Source organism: Pseudorca crassidens, chromosome 13, assembly GCF_039906515.1.
Source record: "Pseudorca crassidens isolate mPseCra1 chromosome 13, mPseCra1.hap1, whole genome shotgun sequence".
Lineage (NCBI taxonomy): Eukaryota > Metazoa > Chordata > Mammalia > Artiodactyla > Delphinidae > Pseudorca > Pseudorca crassidens.
In genome coordinates this window covers 63021049-63040820 of record NC_090308.1, presented here as the reverse complement: position 1 = coordinate 63040820, position 19772 = coordinate 63021049, and the positions used below count along the sequence as shown (strand labels likewise).

The 19772-nt window shown below is 37.8% G+C and overlaps 1 long non-coding RNA gene across 1 annotated transcript in view; it reads left to right on the top strand.

Moving 5' to 3' along the window:
- LOC137205037 (uncharacterized) overlaps positions 1–19389 on the top strand; it is an 80076-nt gene extending 60687 nt beyond the window's left edge. The window contains exon 3 of the long non-coding RNA XR_010933968.1: positions 19299–19389. This is a non-coding gene — a long non-coding RNA (uncharacterized lncRNA). The remainder of the gene's footprint in view (positions 1–19298) is intronic.
- The last annotated feature ends 383 nt before the right edge of the window (positions 19390–19772 follow it).

Here is a 19772-nt window from a genome sequence, read left to right as displayed (position 1 = left end):
GCTTTTGTGTGTGTGTGTGTGTGTTTATTCTGTGATTTTAATTTAGCATGCTTCAGCTGAATCCTATTTACTTAGTAACCATTTTGGTCTTTTGATCCTGGTTTATTTAGTAACCATTACTTTTTATATGTCTACAATATTCAGGGTTTTTTATGTCTAGATTGCAAGGAACTCTTTCACAAATTATACGTCAAAAAGTTGATTCAAATAATGAGTGGCAACAATAAGAATAAATCACTCTTTTCTATTCCAGTCTTATTTTGTTATTCATATATGCTGAGTGTGTGCATGTGTGTATCATGCATATATAGCATGTCTTTGTATATCTCTCTGTATATTGTTTTCTGCATGTGTTTCTGTGTCTCTCAGTCTTGTCATCTATCTGTGTTAGTTTATGCAGCTGTGCAATCAACTATTTACCTTGCAAGGAAAATACTTTAATAGGTCTGTAGCCCCGTGGACTAATACTAGATAAAATGATAACTAAGACTAGATAAAATAATATGCAGAGCACACTAATTAACAGGTATCTGAGGCTTGGAGAATGCTCGAGACGACTGGGGAAGAGGTCAAGGGCGAAAGGAGAGTTCTACAGTCTCGGAGCAAAGCTGAATCCTGGGGGTAAGAGTCAACAAGTGTGAAGATTCCATAGCAGAAATGGTGAAGAATATTTAAGAAAAACATTTCTTAAAATTTATTTAAAAAATGTTCTGGTTTCCATGCTCTGTAAACTACCCCCTCCATTTTCCAAAACATGTACATAATGTTTGCCACACGTACATCTATAAGTTGGTGGTGCTTTAGAGAATAAAATAATCTGAGTTACACCTGGAGGAGCCATAATATAGCAATGAACACCATGCCTAGTACACAGTGTAAGCAGAGAAGCAGCTGGCAAATGCCTGGCTGAGAAGTGGAGACAAGACACACAGACCTTGCCCAAATATAGTAGAGGATGTGTACCCTTGAGGTGGGATGCATATAACACGTGACCGTTAAGGTTCCCTGCAGAACCAAGTGCTATAACTAAAATGATGTATAATCTCTGTTAATCCCTTCATTTTGCAAGTGTAGACACAGACTGCTGAGAAATATAATCATTCTCTCATGACTTTTCTATTAGGCATAACTTCCTAAGAACTCCATTGTGAGAGAAGCTTAGTTTATATTTCATGATATTTCATATAATAATAATGTGGTTCCTGTGTAACTGTACCACTAAAAATAGCACCATGTCTCTGTAATTGCTAGCACAGTTGATAGTCTGTGCACTAAGCAGGGATGTGTCTCATTCCATAAATCATTCACAACTGCCGCAGTGATCCAACAGTTCATGACCTTAAGCAAATAAAAATGAACATATTCCCTAAACAACTGCACACATACACTGACCCTCAGCTCTTCTGCAGTTTGATTTTTTTTTTTTTTTTTTTTTTTTTGCTTAAAGCCAGAAAAACAGTATGTCTCTTTTGGTAACTTTTAGTCTTCTGGTGTTCCTTTAGATCTTCATCTCCTAACAAAGTGTAAGAGAACTCCGAATGTGTGTAATGTGACTGCCCTAAAGCATGTTAAAGGTTGGATCTATTCCATGACATGAATTAACATATCATCCTTGACAAAACCGGATTTGGAAACTTATAACTTCACCTTAGGAATATACTCCCAAGTAAAAATAATCACCATAATGTTTGATCCTTGTGATTATTTTAAGCCCAACCTGGCCTCCCTAGTGTTCTGGTGAAAGAGGCTCCAAGTCATCAAAGAGAGAGAAAGACAAATCAGGACAATGAAGAAGTAACTCTGCTCTTCCCATGACTATGTAGCCAAAGAGGCAGGAGGTGGTACCAGAGTTGATACTCTTACGATGCCAAAGGTGGAGGATCCTAATTTTTAACCATAAAATAATCGCTTTGAAAATATTTTCTATTATAAGCTATTTAAGTATGTTAGAATAACTAACATAATTGTTAAAGCCGTACGCAATTATAAAAAGTTTTATGATGCACAATACTCACTTGGGCTGATTTTGTTTTTCCTCGGAACTAGGGGACTTTGTCCACTGTTACCATGTCATCAGCCCTCTTGTGCTGTTCTCCCAGGAGTTGAAGAAAACCCTACTAGTTGGTAGAAGAACTGTTCCTAATGACAGCATTGTGCCTGGAACGTCATAGGCATTGAATAAATATTTGTAATAGACAGATACGTGTAACGGACACGTACTTTTGGCTGGACCCATTCCAGTCTTCAGCACCCAATTTCACTTTCTGGATTTACTCTTCCTTCACGCTCAGTACTTGTTATTTGAGTGAGACTGCTCCTACTCCCCCACCCCCAACCTAAAGCACAGACCTATTACCCAGGCCTGGCTCTTCACATATTTTACATATGCTCTTTCCTGGTCAAAATGAATATGCAACTTAAACTGGTATGATAAATGCTCGATTCTAGGATGTCAGTTGGAATTTTGGAATAGAAAAAAATCTTGCTTTCTAATAGAAATTCTGGCTATAAAAATGACATGAGTCTGGAAATGTCAGGTTTCTCCACATCAACACTGCCTGTTCAGGAAAGAGTTCAAAACAGGAAAAAAACAGAGAGAGTGAAAGAGCATGTAAGAGCGAGAGACAGAAAGACATGATAAATTGGATAAATTCCTATATTCTACCATGCCTAAATCCAAACACACCTGTAATTTTCAGGCATTGAATAAAATTTTTTTAAATTTACGTTTATCTGAATTGGGTTATGGTTACTAGTAAAAGAAAGAATTCTGATTAACACATTTTCAATTGTTTCATATTTCCCCCAAAGTGAAGAGTGTGTTCCATTCATGAAACAAAAATGTGCCAGAGTATGACATGTTTCTAGGATGGAATGGGAGAATTACACATAAATTTCTTTAGGCTGATCAAATAAAAATACCTTAGAAAATGTTGGTAGTAGACTAAAACAGAAGAAATGACTCATTTTTTAAGCTCTTATTTTCTCTTAAGTGGGAGGGTGTAATACGTGGTCCCTGAGATGACCCCCAGTGATTCCACTCCTGGTATTCCTGCCTTTGATAATCGCCTCCCTTTGACTGTGGGCTGGATTTAGTGACTCACTTCTAACCAATAGAAACCTATGACATCATTTCTGCATTTAGGCTATAAAGAAACAAATGCTTCCTCTTGAAGCTCTCCTGCTCTTTCGTGAATTTCTCACCATGTCACATATTGTCCTGTGGAGGAGTCCATGTTAATTAGATTTGAATCAGATCGTCTGCCAGTCAAATCTCTAGATTGGACTGCAGCTCCAGATCATAGGTTGACTACAACCTCACGAGTGAGCTGGAGGCGTGGACACCTAGATACCCAGCACACAGATTCTTAATCCACAGAAAATATGAAATAACAAATGGGTACTATTTTAAGTTGCTAAGCTTTGGAGTAGTATATTACACAGAAACAGATAAAAATACATAGGAATAGAATCATGATCAGAGCTTATACAACAGAATCAAAGTTGCTATTGTAAAACTGTAGCTATCTCTTGCCACCAATTAGCAAAAAGCAATCTGCTAAGGGAAATTCGGCTTGTTTCAGCTTTACCTGAATCTCCTGGCTGCTACTATCACCATAAAAGACTTGAATAAAGTTCTCTCTTCTAAGCAAACTCAGCATATAATTTCTGGCTTTTCCCCTTATGTTACTGGTCTGCCACGATTGCCTTCTATTTAACACTTTGGACCTTCGGTAGCAGAACTCGATATGATGTTACCTGCAATTATTACCTTTACAACACAAACAGGTTCTGAAATGTAACAGCAAAGAAACGTCACTTCCATGAATCTGAACAAGTGAAATCAGGGCTGGAAAATTAGAGGACTACCCAGATTAAAAATAGCTAAAACTTCCCCCTAGAGGACTTTTATGCACAAATGTGCTTGGATACATAAGCTCACTTTTGGAGTTGAAATTTTATAAAGGTCTTGTAAATTTTCTTAAAATCCATGTGTATTGAAATTCTAAACTTTGATTATATATCTTAAGAATCCAGAGCCCTAAGATCTAACCCTGTGAAAATAAACTATCTCGGGAGCAAGTAAGCCAGTGGTAGTCATAAGTAAATGTCAGAATACACTCTAAATAAAATCAGGCTTCCTTTCTGGCACCATTGAAGCAACTACTTATTCAATAGACTTTTTCCTAAGTTGGTGAATTTAGATTCTCTAGGATAATTTTTAATAAGGTTAAGTTTACTTTTCCTTCCACATTTCCTATTTACTTATTTAGGTTTTCTTTAAAAGCCAAGTCACAGAGCTGTCATTATGAGAAAGTGATTTACATGATCGCACAAATCTTCTTACGATCTTTTCGAGGAAACATATTTCAGCGTCTCCTGGAATAGAGACCTGGAATTTTTAGAGAATTTCCAAAATACTCCATCTTCCCACACAACCACTATGTTGGCTGCTCTGAAAGAGTCTTAATGTGGACGGTTCTGACAGGAATCAAAGGGAGAATCCAAGGCAGAACATTAGAGTAGACATGACGCCTTTTGAGTTTTCTGATGAAATCTGAGTTATATCAATTAATAAGCCTGTTTTGTTTAACTCTTGTCATACTGACAGAATTGTTTGGCTATTTAACAATAGGAGTCATGGGCAAACCAGAATACCAGGAAGCACAGGAGAATGAGAGATAGATCAAAGAGAGAGAGGGAGGGTGGGATGGAGAGAGACTGGAATTTCCAGATCTGTGTTTCCATACCTGCGTTTTACAAGGTACCACTTCTAGAAGCTACCAGGCTTTTCCCTGTATCACCAATGAGAAAAGTAGCCCCTCCTCTCAAAGGGAAGAGAAAATCAGAGGATTAAATGAGGGGCAGGAACCATTAACTCAACACTTCCCTCTTTTTGATAAAGGCGGAAATCTCCTTTCTGTCAGTGTGAAGGAATAACAGATAGTAACAGAACCCTTAACAGATCATTTTTCTCACCTCACGTGAGCCTTCTGTTCTAGAGAGCTATTCCTTTACTCATTCAACAGTGCTTCTCAAGCTTGAATATGCATACAGATCACACAGAGATCTTGTGAAATGGGGATTAATTCCATTGTTCTGGGTAAAGTCTGAGATTCCGAATTTCTAACAAGCTCCTGGTGATGTCAGTCTGTGGACTACATTTTAGTAGCAAGAATTAGAATATCTGGTATTTTGCAAGGCTCTCACACTCTCTCCCCTAGTTACTGTGGGAATATATGCAGACACTGTTCTCAAGGAGTATACAGTATATGCAAAAAGAAAAGTCAATCTGTGTGTAAAAATAGCTCACGCATTAACAAAATTGATAGCAATTAGTGCATTGGGGAGGCACAGACAGGGCCGGCCTCATGGGTGTGTGACCTGTGCAGTCTCACGGGGCCCCATGCTAAGAAGGGCCCACACTTGGTTTCATGCTCTGCTGTCACTCTGGAAATTCTTATTTAGTTGTGAACGAGAGGCAATTCATTTTCATTTTGTACTGGATCCCACAAACTAAGTAGCTGGGTACAGATGAGGTCCTATGGGGCATGAAATAGGGTGAAATCTCCTCCTGCTGAAAGGAATAAGAAATAGTTTCAAAAGGAAGACGTATTTGAGCTGTGCCTTGAAGAGGAGAAGATTGGAACAGATATATATGTGGTGAAGTAATTGCGGGGGGAGCAATCTGGGCGGAGGGTTGGTGCGATCAAAGGAATGAGGACCAGAAACGGTGGCATGTGGGAGGAATGGCAAGTAGTTTAGTGTGACTGGAACATAAAATGCTGAGTGCATAGGATGCACTCAATAAATTTTTGTTGAATGCAGGTCTGTTGAATGAGTGTCCCAGGGAGCAATGTACTGGCTGTACTGCCAACCTACGAGAGAAACAGTGATACCACTGTATTAAACTGTAGCAAGTAGTGTGGCCTGTACTTTTAAAGGTTCAAAAGTGGAGATGGGGGCTTCCCTGGTGGCGCAGTGGTTGAGAGTCTGCCTGCTGATGCAGGGGACGCGGGTTCGTGCCCTGGTCTGGGAAGATCCCACATGCCGCGGAGCGGCTGGGCCCGTGAGCCATGGCCGCTGAGCCTGCATGTCTGGAGCCTGTGCTCCGCAACGGGAGAGGCCACAACAGTGAGAGGCCCGCATACCGCAAAAAAAAAAAAAAAAGTGGAGATGGTTGAAAGTGAAGATTCAAACAAAGTTCACTAACAGGTATGTTTCTGAGCCCTGCAAAACGGTGGGCTCGTCACCGATTGTACCCTAAGAGATTGGGGATGGGGTGGTGATTTCCTCTTTGCTAAAACATTATATTTTAATTTTCACTCATCTGGAGAAATGTTTTTTTTGTTTTGGACATTTTAAAGAAAGCACACATTGATACAAACAAACAAAAAAAACATTGCCTTTGAACAGAATTAGAGACTGAGGTTAAACCATTACTGTAATTCTTTAAACAGACAAAGAACAATGCTCTACATAGGAACAGCATTCATATTACATGTGAAGAAACCATGCATAAGAGTGTAAAAGGACTGAAGTAACCGGAAAACAGGGGAAGAGTAGTGCTTCATTTCGGTAATTTTTTCTTTTTTCGATAAGAATAATGAACATAAGCTTTTATTTGTCTGTTTTTTTTTTAGGAAGGAGGCCAGCATTTTGAGATAGATTCACTTAGGGAAGGCATACAACTTGATAAGGTTTATCTTTCTGCTGTAAAATTAGTGTTTGGAGTCCAAATTGACAGCTGGGGAAATTTTCATGCCTGACCGCAGTGCAGCTTTGCCCCTTTGCCCTTTAGGCATCTCTTAATTTTCCCAGAACTCGGTGTCTTTACTTTCCATCCCTGCAGGGACAGACAAAGTGGGCAGGACAACAGAATGCCATGAGCATAGCCATTCAATTAATTCCCATTTAAGATGCTGAACACACAGGCCAGAATGGTCAGTATGTTGCTCCCACAATTCCATCTCCAGGGCCAACTCTGTGCCAAGGTTCCCCTTGAAACCAAGAGCAAACGCCACACTGCAACAGGCACTACCCATGGTGGACTGCACAGCAATGGGATGTGCCCTTGATCTCTAAATCCCCTCTGCTGGCTACCCTAGAACTACTTTTGCATGATGTGATTGGTAATACAGGAGTATTTTATAAAATCCTTACATAAACCAGACCCTGCGCTTTGTATATGACATATTAACCCAGTATCTTTTTGCCTTCCATTTTGTAATTGCTATAATTGTAATTAATTTTTCTATCCCTAAAATAACTTCTCAACATAAAACCTTGAAAGGAAATAGAATGCATCAAAAGCTTTTAAGAAGCCTGAAATGTCTAACCTTACAGTTTCTCGCTTTCTTTTTGAGGAAAACAAAGCCAGACAAAAACCCAGCTGAAATAAAGCACTTTTAAAAATTATTCTAGAAACAAGTCTGTCCAGAAATTATGCATCATAAAATGGATATTTATATTTTGCAAATTAGCAGATGAAGTATGCCTGAATTGCAATAAAGATGAAAAAAAGCTTTATTTAAAATGTTTATTTCTTCATCTACAGAGTCTTCAATAAAAAAGCAAATATTGTTTCTATCTTCTGTCTATTGGTCAGAGTATTAGCTACCCAGTCAACCAGACTTTGCTCATGGTGTATAAATGCAGATATAGTGAGTTTCAGAATAAACTACTACAAACTTAGTAACTGGGAGCAGCTTTTTCATATATGGTCTGTATCTGCGGTCTTCATTGCTCCCATTAACTGGACACTTTCTAAATACTTGTTCCTTTAGTGTCACAGAGATTAAATTATATTTTCCAGTTGAGGAAACAGGTTGGCTTTTTGGTGCTGAGTCTCTCTGGCTTTTAAATAGAAATAAAACAGACCCACTTTGCAATGCTGTTGTTTGGATTGCCTCACTTATGTTCTAAGGTATCTAGGAGAGTCACTCTTCAGAAAGCACGTTCCTTGCTATGGAGACATTTGCATGCACAGAGGACAGACGAATATCATTGAATTGGCAAGTGTCCACAGTCAGGCTGAAGTGTGAAATGCTGTAATTAATTGGGATGTTTCAGACAGAAACCTATTAGACAAATAGTTAAGGGAATTGTGGGATAGGGGTTTCTTGCTTGAGTTATTCAATAATTACTCTCAATTTCATTTTGGCTATGAAAATGTGCCAGTGATACCAGATTTGTGTCACACTGGTCTGAGTGAACCCGCCGGCACTGTTGCCATGGTGAAAGACTTAGGAAATGTGCACTCAATTGGTTTCTGAAAATAGGGGATTTTTAATTTATCCTTAAATCCCTTACACATGTAAGCACTCTTCCTCTCACAATTAAACCTTTTATGTTTTAGTTAGTTACCATTACCAAAAGAAATATGTCTAAATGAAATATTGCTGAGTTTTAAAAAATATATATAAAGTGTTAGCGAGACAAAGCATAATGACATCATAACACATAACATTCATGGTGGCTAATATATTTAATTTAGCTAGTTCAACATTAACCTCTTAATTTCTAGGAACATGTCTAAAGATAGACAAAGTTCAGATGATTTTGAAGGTAGTCAGATACTACAGATGCAACTTGAAAGATTCATCACTGGAAATCTGAAATTCTGACACATGAAATATTATACTAGCATCGGGGATTAAGAAAAAGGACATTTAACTTGTGTACACTTTCTATTTAATCATCTACCACACTTCTCCAAAGTAAGAACGTTCCCGTAACTCTAAATGTTTAAATAGCCGATATGCCTGGGTGTTTACCCAATTCTCAATTTCTGGGTAGGACTGGGGAAAGTAGGGGGGCGTGGCTCTTCCTCCACAGGGCTCTGATTTTAGCCCAAACAGTTATACAGACATCAAAGAACACCCCTGGACAACCAGAATACAACAGCTGCAGACTTCCTTTGATCTCTGCTCAATGACCTCTTCATCACATTTAGTATCCTTCTTAGCCTGGGATAGTTTTTGAATCCCTATTCCTTCTAGGAAAGCTACTTCCTGCAGACTAACGCTAGTTACCAAAGTCTTTTCCACGGGGGAAGGAACTGTATTGACAACTGTCTTCCCTGTGGGCTGTGTGTGTTCTCTATGCCTATTTAGTACTGACATCTATGGTTTTTGATTCTGGTCTTTCTGACATAGCAACATCCCAATCTGTTGTAATTGGGCTGTAATTAGCAAGAGAACCTTGATAATTCAGGGCTTGTCCTCTGTGGGCTGCCTAGGTCTTTTGTTTCCTCAGTATTTAATCATTCCCCTGATGTTGTTCCCTTTAATAACATAAATCAGTTGGAAGAAAAAAAATTCTCAAATCAGAAAATTAGCTACCGATTCTAATAAGAAGATTGGTTGAAAAAAAAGCAACTGAAATAAATAACTCAGTGATTTCAATTTTTCATGTCCCCATGTTCTGTAGGAAAATAATTATAATCATGGTTAAGATGTTTATACAATTGTGGACCTTCTGTTCAGTATTCAGATGTGTTTTTTGAGATCATTTACTTTACAACTTTTAATATGACTGATCTTATAGACATTTCACTTACCCCCATTGCGTTCCATTTTACCCACCAAAAATGTGTTAAATACTGGCTGCAGAACAGACGCTGTGCTAGGGTTCCTGTGGGAAACTTAAAGGGGGGAATAAACAAACACTCAGTAGCAGAGGGTCCTCCAGTGGTATAGACTGACAAAACTCTGACAAAGAGGGAAAATGTGATATGTAATACATGAAAATAATAATAAAAGATTTATCCAAATTTATGGGTAGAGGGCTGGCTTAATGGAAAAGGTGGGATTTGAGCAATTCAGTACTTTGTTGCAAAACTACATTATGCAGATAGCATCTTGGACACCTGAATAAATGTATGCATCTACTTATTCCTAAATGTATCTATATGGACCAAAAAAGTACCTGTGGATTTCTCATGCTGTGTCGAATGATTTACCACCTTAGTGCTTTGGGGAACATGTTATGGGAAGAGCTGAATGCACTCCTGTCCGTTAACTTTTTGGTTCATTTGTTTTTTGTTGCCATAAGCACTTATGATAATAGAAGGTCATCAGCAAGAGAAATGTGTTATTATACATTAAGCAATACAATCAAGCAGTAAATATATTTACTTCCTAAGAGTACAGCGCCTTGTCCTAAAAGAGAATTAAAATGTGGATGATTGTTGATCACTTTCTCTTGGGTGAATCACAGGTAGGCTCATAATAATGGATATGGTGCTCGAGAAACTGACACATTATTATGTGAAGTCACTGCTTCTCACTTCCTCCCAGAAGGCTGGCTAGGTAAAGGCTATCATACGTCTCAATGATCCTAGCTCTTCTCCTTTATAGCACACAACACGCTGTGATTCTTGTTCAATGTCTGTTTTCACTGCTAAACTGTAAACTCTAAGAGGGTAGGGCCTTCCTCACTACTAAATATCCAGAGCTATAGTAGGTAAATATTTACTTACTAAATGGGTAAAGAACTATGTTAGAGGATATGGAGAATGCTTTCAAATTATGGCAAAATGATCTTAGTTTATACTTAAAAAAAACCCTGATGTATTTCTTCTTTGCTCTATATCATAAATGTACCTTGTTGACTTCTGTGGAATCATATCCCCCACACATGGTTTCATTATGTGTTTACATATCTGTTTCTCTTGTTTGACTTCCAGATCTCGCTCAAGGATATGATGAAAGAGTGTGTGGGAGATGTGCAGTATTTAGAATGGGGACCTCAGGGCTGGGACCAAGTGAACAAAAAGGAACTTTTACTCAGGATGGCTGAAACTTGAAACAGTACAGCCAGGAGGAGAACTTGCAAGATTGTCTGGAAGGTCCACAGTTAGTTATATAAAAAGGGGTTATCTTTCAGGTCCAACCTGAAGATAAACTGAAAGCAAGAAATTAGTATAGTAGGGCTCAAGTCTAGAGGATTTCAAAGAGGGAAGAATATGTAAATCAACTGTACTTCAATTAAAAATAATAAATGAAAAATAAAAGAGGGAAGAATCAAGAGTAAAAGGAAAGAGGAAAAGTAGTGTCCAGCCAGGGCCTTAGTCTGTCAGGGAACATGGAGTTGCCACTTTATTAATACGCAGGAAGCTAGGCTAACTGAGAGATACCGTATCTGGCTAGACTATTAACAGCAGGGAGCACCTTATCTGTGAATTTCTAGCACTTTGCACGGTTGTCGAGTATATGGTAGATACCAGTATTTATTGAATTAATGGATGAATCACTGCCACTTTCATATTCCAGACAGCTTTATTCTTTGGTTCTACTGGATTCTTTTACCTTGCAATGAGTATGTTTCCAAAACAATTTGACACTGTGAGAATCATAAAGATTATTGCCAAAACAATTAATAATTGTGATTTAAATGTCTTGTATGGATAGAAAATAATTACATTAATTTTTCTCTCTCTAATAAATATGTGTATATATATATTTATTTATAATTTACTTTCAAGAATAAGATAGTAACATAGTGAATTTATTTACCAAATTAACATTCTAAACTTAAATTTCATCATGTCAACAATATTTTCATTTACTAATGGATGTAATCTAATATTAAATATACATATTCACTTTCTGATAATGTAGCGTTTTATTACAAAAGACAAATGAAATGTGGATTAAGCTATATAATTCATGGACCCTGATTAGAAAATGTTATTCATTTTGCTTTGCTCTTTCCAGGCACTCTTACTTCCAGTTACTGTGTCATTGATAGTAACCTTTGTTTATCGTCAATAATATCATCTTTAAATAGTAAAGATTATGTAAATCTTATTATATGAACATACATATTTCTATATTTTAATTTTGTGAGGGCTATTATTCTCTACTAAAATTGAATTGGTAATTAAGACATTTCTTTTGAAATGTTTGAAAATTTCCTTTTAGAATGTAAATACTTAAGCATTTGCAAAAGGGACATGAAATGTTCCAGACCAGGAGAAACAAGATGTCAGGAAGAAGTCTACACAGATTGGACATCACTAGGGCAGAGGAATATTGTAGAAAATGTGCATTCATGGGATGACCTGACTCCTGGCCAGCTTGAGGAAGGATATCAGACTAGACAACAGACACAAGACCCTCCCTCTTCCTGTACCAAAGACCTCTCTCTCCTCAGATCACACACTCTCAAATTCTTGAATCCCCATATATAAACTACTCAATATTAGATTTGAAACCAAAACCGAGCCACAAAGGATGTAATATGAACAAATAAGAATGTAATAATGTGAAGAAAGTAGGGAGCACCTTGGATGTGTGTGACCATTCCTACCCAGGGAAGTTTCCAGATAGGGGAGGCCAAAAGGGTGGCATGCAGAAATTCAGGTAGATGCAAATTCTGCTGAGTGGGAGGCCAGGCACCCAGTCAGTGCTCAGACCAGGCTTCACATAACTTCAAAAGCCTACTGTTTCACTTTGCTTAGTCTCCACCCAGAAATAGAAGCAATAAAGAGCAAAATAAGGAGAGAATAAAGAAAACAATAATGTTAATAACGAAGAATGAAAGAAGTAAAAGCGATTGATACAATAAAAGAATTTCTAAAAGATAACAGATAACATTTTTAAGGTCAATGGTCATTTTAATCACAAAATTTCCCTCTCTGGTTAAAATGTAAACCCTCTGCATCTAGGTAGGTTCTATTTATCACCATTTCTAGGTTTAATCTTTTAAGCTTATTACTAAAATTACTAACTTAGGTTATGCTGAGAGCGATGGTTCACTGGGCATACCCTCATGTTTGGGACAGCAAGCTTTCCTAAAAACAAAATTAACAGATAAGGATTTTTTTTGAGTGGTGGTTATGGGGGAATAGCCACTATTTACTTTAAAATGTAAGCTATGAAAATATAGGTCTTGGTCTTGGAAAAGACTTCTTTTTTTCTATATGCCAAAACCAATACTTACATACAATTTTATTGTATTTTGACTTTGATCCTTAATTGTTAATAATGACTAATTTTTCTAGTACTAGTTTATACTCTGGTTTGAGTAGACCTCTCTTTCAACCATCTTGAATATTTTAATTAAATTTAAAATGTTTTCAAAGTGCACACACTGCTCTAGGGCTTTAGGCCAATATCCATCAATTGCTTTGCTCTTTCAGTTGAGTGCAAGTCTCATCCATGACAGCTTTCTGTAAATTAGAGATAAAGCCTTACTCTGCCTTTTTAACATTTTCCATGCAGCTTGATAACTTCTGCATCTTTCCTTTTTCAGGGCCAAAAGAGAAGAAAATTTGTGTTAGATTTCCTCCTTTGTTCTCTCTCATCAATTATTTGCCTTGTATTTATATAGTCTTCTTCTTATTAGCAATCAGATTAAAGTCACAAATTGTGCTCAGATGCGCACTGTTTTCCATTAGAGGAACATGTGTCTTTTTATAAGACAAATGATTTTTAAGACCACTTTTAAACATAACAAGATTTAGAAAGGGAGATATACATTGATTTCACCATATGGCTTTTGTCCTAGCTTTGTGAAGCTATTGAAATACGTTATCACATCCTATCTCATCATTAGCATATTCTGACTTACTCTTTGTAAGAAAAATACTCTGCAATCATTCAAGGTTACAATTATCTTTGCATTTTAAATTATTGTTACTCTAACAAAACCTAAAAACATAATTTCTGTTCACTTAAATTTAGCTTTGTATCTTTTTCTTTATTCATTAGAAGGTCTTCTATTTACTAAATACAGGAATATAATTTTCACACTAACAGTTTAAAAATACAATTCACTTTTATTCTGATGACTTTTATTGTATTTTACATAGAAATGTACATTTCTGCGGCTTTAATTTTCATATTAACTATATTTATTCTTAACTATTTATAATTTATAAATAAATTTATAAAATTTTATATAAAATAAAATTTTATTTTTATAAAATAAATATCATTTATTTTGTTTTTCATATTAAGGAAGTGTCAGCTTCCAGTTGCTGTCGTTGGCTCTTGCTAATTTTGTCAAGATAGGTTAACAAAATCAAGTCTTTATTTAGGATGGACTTTGACACTTTGGGCTAAATGAATGAGGGCAGAATCCCCAAAGTGAACCAGGTACTGCTCAGAACATAGGAAGAACACAAATCCTACTTCCCATGACCTTCTAGACTCTGATATATATATACCCCGAGCTCCTTGAGTCCTGTTGTAGGATTTACTTGTGCACATATCACATCCCCAGCTCAGCATCATCCGTGAATTATGTACAACCCCCCCCCCCATTCTTTCCAGTCACTGGAGGAGGTGACGCACCAGGCAGACCCACCACCATGATCCATCGGATTCCAAGGAGCAAGCTGAGTCCTCTAGGCAGTCCCATGCCAACCGTGCCAGGCTACGATGCCTTTGCCTTTATGTGTAGTTTCTCATGTGTTTCTCATCTGTTTGGATAGTTATACCTACTAGAAGTATTTTAAAGTGCAATTTCACCAGACACTGTATCAAATGCTTTACCAAAGTGCATGTATTCCATCTACTACATCCTTTTATCTTCTATTCTTGTCTATACTAAAACATAGGCCCCTCCCAGCTGCCAGATGCTTCTTCTAGATCCCTCTCATTAGCCAAAAGGAAGTCTGCAATTCTCCACAGCTGTGGCAGGGTCTCACGGCTCCCCATGCCCATGTCACTGTAGACTCTCACTTTTACACTACCTCCCAGTGAGGAGAAGCCCACTGATATATTCCCCCTCTCAGCTGCACAACTTCCTAGAACAGCTTAACAGTTAAGAAACCTGAAGTTTCCTCCCTCAGCTGCACAATTTAAAATCCTCCCCACCAAAGGCAGACCAGGAACCTACATTTTATCCTAAAGAAGCAGCCTTCCACTCATAGTTAAGAATATGGTGGGGCTTCCCTGGTGGCGCAGTGGTTAAGAATCCGCCTGCCAATGCAGGGGTCACGGGTTTGAGCCCTGGTCCGGGAAGATCCCACATGTCGTGGAGCAACTAAGCCCGTGTGCCACAACTACTGGGCCTGCGCTCTAGAGCCCGCGAGCCACAACTACTGAGCCCTCGTGCCACAGCTACTGAAACCTGTGTGCCTACAGCCCGTGCTCCGCAACAAGAGAAGCCACCGCAATGAGAAGTCCGCGCACCGTGACCAAGAGTAGCCCCTGCTTGCTGCAACTAGAGAAAGCCTGTGTGCAGCAATGAAGACCCAATGTAGCCAAAGAAATTAATTAAAAAAAAAAAGAATATGGTGATCCTGGCTAAAATATGATTGCTATCTTTGTAAGAAGCCTACAATGCCTCATAAAATATCACCCACTATGTGTTTAATTTAATGTTATAAAAATTTTTAATTGTTGTGAGTATGGGGGGCAGGGAGATAAAAATTTGGATAAGTGGTTATGTAAAATAATGCATACTGAGGAAAATACCCGGAATTGCAGTCACATAAACAAAGAGAAGAAATTTGGTTTGAGGGAATAACATGGATGTTGAGTCTAGAAAGGAGACTGTATTGGCACAATCTTTGTGAAGAGCAACCCTTCTCACAGTCATCCACATGTTTCTAAATAGCTGGGTATTTGAATCGGGTGGGTATTGGGAACAGTTACGTTTATAGTTCTCCCCAGACTTCTTAAGTGTTCACTGAAAATAAACATAATAAAAATGGTTTTTAAAAAGGGAGATGAGAAATACTGACCAAATTTAATACTACCACATCTCAGTACAGATTCCTTTTATCCCTTGAGGGGCTGTGAAATCTGACACTGCTCTGCAGACAAGCTAAAGCAGTGTGTCCAGAACACCATCCAACATCAGAGGACACATGGCTTCAGTTTCAACAACCTTGACAGATGTGCACATCTCCATTATGGAACTAGGGCACACGTATAAGGAGATGCCCTTGCCTTATGTCATTTCTGCTTTATAAATGCAAATATCAGTTGAATTAAATGATGGACTCGAATAGGTTTCCCAGACAGAAATGAGGCTCCATTGAAACCGTCCGGATTTGAAAACATGGAGTGGAAAACACATTTATACAGTTTAAGAAGTATTTAGAAGGTCATGTCAGAAAAACCAGTGACCTGCTGTGAGTCTTTTTCTAGTTTTAAGCTGTAATGGATTATCCTTGCACAGGCAGAATGCACTTATAAGCCAAAGTACAGATAGGTTTGATATGATACAGTGATTTTAAACTGTGCTTTAATTTGCAGCTACTTGAACCACTTCTAGTTTTTACAGATATTGAAAGTTGGAAACGAGTCAAGCAGTAGCATGTTCCAACATATTGCTCCAAGTAACAGCATATCACTTCACTATGTACAGTAAGAGTCTGAAAATTAATAACCAAGCAAAAGACACTTAGCTAAAAAAAATGACAAAATAAGAGACTAGGACAGGCTTTTATTAAAGCCTGATTATTGAGGGGAAAAGTGCTAAATAGATAGAATCCAGCAGTTCTGGCAGTGACAGTTGCTAACTCTGTGACTTTGGTCAAATCCATATTTTCTTTAAGCCTCAGATACCACTTCTATTAGATGGAAGAAATACCAGCCATTTTTATATAAGCATGGTTAATGTGAGAATCAAATGAGAGAGCACATTTTGAAAATAAAAGAGAGCTCTACAATTTCTGGTTTTATTATTATCTTCATAACCATTATTTTTGGCCAGGGCAATGGTATCTTTTCTCATGGAGCTCATATCTGATAGGAGAGACTGACATAAATAATTGTAAAAACATTGTAAATAGAAATAGAGGCATATAATAGATGTTTATGCTACACTGAGAGAATAATCAACTCACTCTTTTTAGAGGACTGAAAAATTACTTCATACTGAGTGTGATGGTTAATTTTATGCGTCAGTTTGGCTGGGCCATTGGGTTCCCAGATACAGTAGTTGATCAAACATTATTCTGGGTGTTTCTGTGAGGGTGTTTTTGGATGAGATTAGTATTAAATCAGTGGACCTGAGTAAAGCAGTTTGTCCTCCCCATTGTGGGTGGGCCTCATCGGGTCAAAGTTCTGAATAGAACAGAAAGACTGACACCCCCCATCCTCCCCCCAGGTAAGAAAGACTTCTACAATTGACTGCCTCAGTCTTCACTGGCGACATGGGTTCTTCCTGCCTGATGGCCGTTGAACTGGAACCTCACCTCTCCCTGGGGCCCCGGTATTACTGGCCCACTCTGCAGATTTTGGACTTACCAGGCTCCGTAACTGCATGAGCCAATTCCTTCTAAATCATATATTTTAATATATATCATATATATAGATATAGATAGATAGATGTATATAGATGATTCTTTCTCTTGAGAGCCCTAAGACAGAGTATGCCACTTATCCTAAACATTAAACTCGTGAGTGGGACTTTGAGAAGGGGATGAAGACGTAAAGGACTCATAAGTAGAGAAAGCAGAATGCGAGAAATTAGAATCGGGTTGTGCAGAAACTCCAAGAAGTTCCATTTGGGCCTTCATGGTTGGGAGTTAGAATGGGTGGAAGGGGGTTGCAGGGGCAAGAGGTGAGTTTGGGTGTGAGATCACAGAAGTGCCTTGTATGCCATACGAAAGCATTTGGACTTTAACCTAGAGGAGATGAGAAGCCATTTGAAGGATTTAAACAGGGAAATAAGATGATTAAATTTGCATTTTAAAAGATTACTCTAGTTGCAGTGTCAGGTATGGATTAGAGAGGGTCAAGGCTGCTGGCAGGGAGATTACTGAGCCAGTATAAGCCAGGATAATGAGGTCCTGCACTGTCAGTAGTGGTGGAAAAGGAAACCCGATGTATATATAAGATACAAAAGAGATAGAATCAACAGAATTCGGTAAGTGGTTTAGCATGGGGATAAGGGGTAGGGCGGGGGGTGGGGTGTTGGTGGGTAGATAAACTAAATAGGGTGCCCAGCATTCAGGCTTGAGGAACTCAAAGGGACTGATATTGTAATACACATGGAAAAAGATGTAATACAGATGGAAAAAGAGGCTTGGGGAAAATGAGACTTAGTTATATTTCTAACATGTGACATTTATGATATATGTTGTAGCCCCAGAAAAAGATGTCTATTAGGCTATTAGATAAATGGATCAAGAGAAAGATTAAAAGTCGGGACTGGAGTTATAAAGGTAGGGATTTGGGAAACTGGATATAAAAATGATTGGTGTTGATGAGATCCTTCAAGAAATCTGTGAAAAGTAAAAAAGGAAGAAAACTGAAACAGAACTCTTGAAGGCTCATGAAAATGAATCCCCAGTTGCTTGTTAAAGAGATTTCTGATTAGGATTGGAGCAAAAGATCCTTTATATGATGTTCCTTGAAAGAAAATAGATATTTAAACACTAGTTATGATTTGTATTATGCAAACATGGAGTTTGATGCTGCTTTGACACACCATCATCTATCTTTCGACCTTATAAATTACATCTACAGAGTCAGCATTTTAGTGAGATGCAAACATTTTAGACGCCTTAGAAAAAGAATTGGCACTTATTTAAAATTGATGACTTAGGGACTTCCCTGGTGGTCCAGTGGGTAAGACTCAGTGCTCCCAATGCAGGGGGCCTGGGTTTGATCCCTGGTTGGGGAACTAGATCCTGCATGCATGCCATAACTAAGAGTCCACATGCTGCAACTCAGACCCAGTGCAGCCTAAATAAATAAATATTTTAAATAAATAAATAAATAAAATTGATGACATAAAACCTATTTTGTGTCTTAAGCAAGAATTACAGAAGACAACATATAGTCACTGTTTTCTCTCAGTAAGTTTCCTCATCAGGAAAACAAAACAACTTCAGAAACATATCAGTGTTAACTGGAATGATCTTAAGGTCATTTCTAGAAATACTCGTCCATGGTCTTATGGTTACTATCCTTCCAATGTTCTTATACAAGTGGCTCCGCAAAGTTGCAATATTTTATTGTATGGGAGGAACAATTCGGGCATTTTAGGAGGGGGAGGATGAAAAAGAGGGGAGGACAGGAGGGAAGGTAAAAGAAGGAACAGCCCAGTCAGAGACCTTATGTGGCCCTTAAAGATCTATCTATCTATCTATCTATCTATCTATCATCTATGTATGTATGTATGTATGTATCCCTTATCCCTTTAGAAAAACTAATCACTGACATCTGCATAGAGAATATATGTGTAAACAATATACAAGTCTGAGAGCAAACAGTCAAATTAACAAACTCTCCAAACAACAAAACCCATCACCACCAAAATAAAACTCCTTTATCTAAATTGACATAAACGACTAGTAATTTGTATTTTTTTCTTTTTGCCTACAGTTTCCTTTGTAAAAGTCCTTTGGGGAGCACTGATTTTCATCACCAGAGCCCAAAATGTTCCAGAGAGATCCTTCCCATTGGAAAAAGCAGCAAGTGCCCCTGTTCGTCACAAGCATTATCACTGGCCTATGAAACAGCCTCATCTCCTCTCTGCTATAGAAACGCGATGTCCGATTCATGATTAACTAAATCATCACTAATTTAGAATTCCAGAACACTTGACATATCAACAAATCTTTAAAAAAATCAACATATTTTATACTTTATCTTGGGGCAAAAATTTAAAGAAAAATGAATTGCTATTCTTACTGATAGGAAGACAAAAGTTCTTTGTAATGGTACTCTCAGGTTTTTCTTTTGATTTTTTAAAATAGCTGTTTGTTGTTTCTTTTAATAGTATTCCACCAGCTTTCACATAAGTCTGTTTTTCTTCATCTATTCCTCTGAAAAATTCATCGCCCACACTTCTCACCT